The 5,396-nt window shown below is 34.7% G+C and overlaps 1 pseudogene; it reads left to right on the plus strand.

The window, feature by feature from the left end:
* Positions 1–1,873: 1,873 nt before the first annotated feature.
* On the plus strand, positions 1,874–2,139 carry LOC102521448 (annotated as a pseudogene).
* Positions 2,140–5,396: the final 3,257 nt, after the last annotated feature.

A 5,396-nucleotide genomic window follows, 5' to 3' on the forward strand; every position in this document is an offset into this window, starting at 1 on the left:
TTTTATGTACCTTGGAAACTGATACTTCCCAATTATTTTAACCTTCATGACCAGCTGGATTTGCCCTTACTCAGATTACACTGGCAATGAGTTTTATAAATCTTGAAATATGAGAATCCATGCCCCATGGAACTGGCATTCTAGTGAAGGTTATAGACATGTCAGCAATGAAACACAAGGTGAAAGGGAAATGAATGTTTAATAAAGGTATAAACAATGTATTGTGGAGGGGCAGGGAGGAATGGGAGATTTCACAGAGTTGGCATTTTTGTAAGGGACTTTACAGATGAGTAGTGTTCCAATGCAGGTTAACTGACAGTAATCCAGTTTATTTGCATTTATTGTTTGAAGTAATGAGAACTAATGAGCTAATGTAGATCTATAGTCTTAAAGCTTTAGTGCACATCAGAATAATCTGGAGGGCTGGTTAAAACACAGATTACTGAATCTACTCCCAGCCACAGAGTTTCTGATTCAGTAGGTCTGGAGATAGAGCCTGAGAATCTGTATTTCTAACAAATTCCCAGGTGCTGCTGACCTTGCTGCTGACGTTGCTGCTCTGGGTAGCACACTTGGAGAACCAAGAAAGTAATACAACAATTGTGGTGTTTTAGAATATGAATTACCCAAATAATGAGTATGAGAAGTACTCATATATGTAGTGATTATGCACTCTCATATTTCTCTCTCTTTAATTAACCATGAACATGTCAACCATCATAGAATCATTATTAAGAACACAGGAACTTTAGAACTGAGCAAGCCTGGGTTCAAAATAGGAATTCTTGAGCTTGTTTTTTTGTTGTTATTTATTTATTTTGTGTTTTTTTGGATTCATCACCTTCCACACTTCCAGCCGTTAGCAATTACTCATCAATTTCTGTCCCTATAGTTTTACCTTTCCTGAAATGTTATATAAATGGATCAATATAGTGTGCAGATTTTGAAGGTCTGGTTTCTTTAACTTGCCAATATACATTTGACACTTATCCATGTTCTTGCAAATATCAGTATTTCATTCATTTGTATTGTTGAGTAGTATTTCATTGTATGCATGCAACGCACCGTGTCTATGTATTTACCAGCTTAGGACATTTATCATTTCCAAAATTTGAGATTATGAATAAAGCTGCTGTAAATATTCAGGAATATAATCAATTCCCTTAGGTAAATATCTAAGAGTGAAGTTTCTAAGTCGTGTGGCAAGTGTATGTTCAACTTTATAAGAAACTGCTACACTGTTTTTCAATGTCGCCATACCATTTTGCATTCTCACAGCATGAGAATTCCGGTTTCTCCATATCCTCACCAGCATTTAATATCATCAGTCTATTTTTTTTTTTATTTTAGCCATTCTAATAAGTATACGGTGGCATTTACTGTTGTTTACATTTCTGTAATGATTAATGATGTTAATATCTATTCATGTGCATATTTGCAATCCATATAAATTCTTTGGTAAAATTTTGCTTTAGTGTTTCTAGTATAGGTAACTTAAAACCTTCTACTATCAAGTAATATTTCACTTATAATAGAACCTTAAAATAATACAATTTATTTCCCTTCTCCTGGTCTTTGTGTTATTGTCATATAGTTTATTTCAAGAACTGTTATAAACAAAATGCATTGCTATTATTTTTCTTTAAACATTCAATTATGTTTTAATGTAATTTAGAACATCATAAAATATCATTTTATACTTCCTCACATCCCATTTCTGGTGTTATTCATTCTTTTGTATAGACGCAGATTTCTATGTGGTATATTTTCCTTTTACTCAAAGGACTCAAAAGTAAATTTAAAATTTCATATCTGGCCAGACTCCACCCTAAGAGACTGGTTGCAGTCAGCCAACCTCTACCCCACTGTAACCATGTGTGATCAAAAGGCTGTGGTTAAAAATGTTGATGATGTCAGGAAATGCAACAGGAATTGGTAAAGTGTATTACCCAGGTGTTGGAGAAATATAACAGAAAAGGACATTGTGGCCTACGTTAAGAAGGCGTCTGACAAGAAGCACAACCCACCTAGCACTGCATCATGGGGAGGAACTTCAGTAGCTACATGACACATTAAACTAAGCACTTCACCTACTTCTACCTGGGCCAAGTGGCCATTCTTCTGTTCAAATCTGGTTAAAAGCAGGGACTGCCACACATCCAATGATCCATCCAAAAACAAAGACTGCAGCCCAAATTCCAAATACCAGACTGAAATCTGCAAACTTGCCAAAGGCAACACCTCAATCTTTGAACCTTTTTTGTGTTGTTTTTTATACAAGGCATTTTTTTGTACTAATTTGTTGTGATTATAAAATAGTTAACAACTTACCTTTGTAGTTTCTATTCCATACTTCTCTGCCTCATGTTTTTTCTCCTCAAAATCCATTCCTTTCAAAAAAATAATAAATCTATTAGAGAAGTATGTAATTAAAATTAAATAAAAATAAAATTGCATGTCTGCTGGTAATGAATTATTTTACTTTTTGTATGTCTGAATAAAGATTTCACTTTTATTATTGAAACATATTTTTACTAGCTATACCATTCAAAGTTTGTGTTATTTTCTTTCAGTACTTTAAAGATATTGTTCCACTGTGTTCTGACTCATTCAGCTTCCAAAAAGGTCTGCTACAATTCTTATATTTGTTTCTCACTGCAAAATGTATTCTGTTCATCACTGATTTTAAGCAATATAATTATGATGTGTCTTGGTGAAGTTTTCTTCATTTTTTCCCTTGGGGTTTGATACTTCTTTTTTAACATTTTTTACTGATTTATAATCATTTTACAATGTTGTGTCAAATTCCAGTGTAGAGCACAATTTTTCAGTTATAGATGAACATATATATATTCATCGTCACATTTTTCTCTCTGTGAGCTACCACAAGATCTTATATATATTTCCCTGTGCTATACAGTATAATCTTGTTTATCTATTCTACAATTTTGAAATCCCAGTCTATGGGGTTTGATACTTTTAAACTTGCTTTTAAGCTTTGTTAAGCAGGACCAGAGAAGCCCGTGGTCTAGATCTGATTTTGCCCCTTAAGTGAGCCAATACCCTACAGAACAGTGCACCTGATACCTCACATATTACAATTTTTCTACTCAGGCTCGTGAGAACACCAATAATTAGTGCTCCATTTGAGCCCTGGAGATTTTTTTTGCCTGATTCTTTCAGGTTATCCTTCCCTTGGCTTCAGCTAGCTTCCTCACATGCATGTTCCAATAAATCCTAAGATGAATACCCAGAGAGGGGAATTCTTCTGCAAATCTTCAGAGCTTTCTCTCACTGCAACCTTCTCTTCTCCTTTATTCTGCCCTGTGAACTCCAGATACTTTGATCTTCCCAAATTCTCACATGCATCTTTTCAACTCAGGGACACTGCTGGGCTCACCCTGACTTTCACCAACCTGTGTTCTGGGCTGAAAATTCTCTCTAGGTATTACACTGAGTGATCACAGGACTCAATTAATTTGTTTCCCCTCTTTTGGAGATCACTGTCCTGCACATGTATGATGAGAAATATACTATATATCCCATTTCAAACAATGGGAAATCAACTCCAAGTTAGCACTTTTGCTTAGAACTTTTCATTTCCGTAATATATTACTGATGTTAAGTGGGAGATAATCTGTATTACTTAGAAGAAAAAGCTCTAAGGAGTCAGAGCCTTATTAAGGCAAGAGATCTGGGCATTATTAAAAATTGTGCTGCTAACTCTCATCACGATTTTGTGGGAAATTGTACTTCTCCCTTTTTTCCAAACAATTATTTTAAAGATATTTTAAAGTTTGCTGTTGTTTGTTTGTGTGTTTATTTTTAAGGGAGCAATTCTTATTTTTGTACTCTCTTTTGCTTTGAGGAAAAGTTCAAGATAATCTGAACTAATGCTGGAGAGACGAGGAAGCAACAGAAACTGAGAAGAATCCAAGTAACTTTTGGTAAATTTTAGCAGTTTTATAAAAATACATATAATATTAGTGCTTATGTATACATATAATATAGTTACAATTTAAAGCTTTTAAAATTATTAATAAATTGAAAAAATAAGACATGCTGTTCTCTGCTATTTTTCTGGAAGCAATAAGATGACATTAATTAAAATATTGCTAATGACTGCATTACTTTCCATGAGGTTATCCCTTGCCTCCCCTATTAAACTGTTGAGTTCACAATGAGTCACTTAAAATTTGTGTCTCATGCAACACCTAATATATGAAGCACTCAATATTTTTTTTATTTGACTGAATGACTGATTTGACTATGAATGAACTGATTAGGAAATCTCTAGCTTCTCAAATGACTGACGGATTTAGTGTTCCAAAAATCCTACTTTCTCTAAAATTGATTATATTCTCCTGAGTTTTTGTTTAAATCCATGAAAACATTTCAAGTCCCATTCTTAGCACTTTGTACTTAATGTTGTCTCTGCTCAGAGCATTCATACAACCCCTGTATATCTGCTAAGCTCCCTCACTGCTTTTCTACTTGATCAATGTCTCCTCCTCTGAGAAATCTTCACTATATCTAAAGTATCACCCATCAAATGATGATCTAAGAATCTGACCTAAGAATTCTCTTTGAGGGCTACTTGGGAGTATGGTATGTTCCTATGTATATATCTGTATAATTTATAACTTAAATTTGTGAGATGCGTGCCCACATATACACACACACATTTAATATGTTGTTTGTTTCTCCTACTAGAATGCAAGCTCCTTGACAGTAGCATCAGTTTTGATGACCATTTTATCCCCAGGGTACAGAAAAGTGAGACATAGAGATATTCAATTAATATTTGTCAAGAGAATGAATAGATGAAGTAAGAGGTGGATGATACACTTCATTACCAGAAACTTCATCATCAAGACTTTTAGTAATATAAAGACATCTGTTTTCAGTGATAAGGCAGGCTCACTCTGAAAAACTGCCTGTTACAAATCACTTAGATATGCTGGATAAACATGACCAACAGGTATTTAATTACATAGCTGAGCTTTCAGGAAGCTAAGGGAAATCCCCAGGAGCCATACAAAAGTGAAGAGGAAGCCAGGAATCAAGTGATGCAATGAAGCTGAAACTACGCTATTTGGGGAATTCTTTGCCTTTCTCAGTATCCAAGACACTTGTACCCTCATAGCTGGTGAAGGAGAAGGAGGTAGGTCCCTGGCTCCCAGCAAGGAGTGGAACAAGCAAAGGTAGAACAAGATAAAGACCCCAAAGCAAGCCAAGATCTTCACCTTCAGTAAAAGATGAATTAGACAAAAACAAAAACAAAAAACAAACAAAAAAAAACCCCCAAAAAAACCACCTCCTGTCAAAGGCCAAAGACAAGTAAAATTATCTATCTAGTCTTGGGTTCTGGGAAGAAAATTTTTAAAAGGTTTCAC

The sequence above is a fragment of the Camelus ferus genome, chromosome X (genome assembly GCF_009834535.1).
Source record: "Camelus ferus isolate YT-003-E chromosome X, BCGSAC_Cfer_1.0, whole genome shotgun sequence".
Lineage (NCBI taxonomy): Eukaryota > Metazoa > Chordata > Mammalia > Artiodactyla > Camelidae > Camelus > Camelus ferus.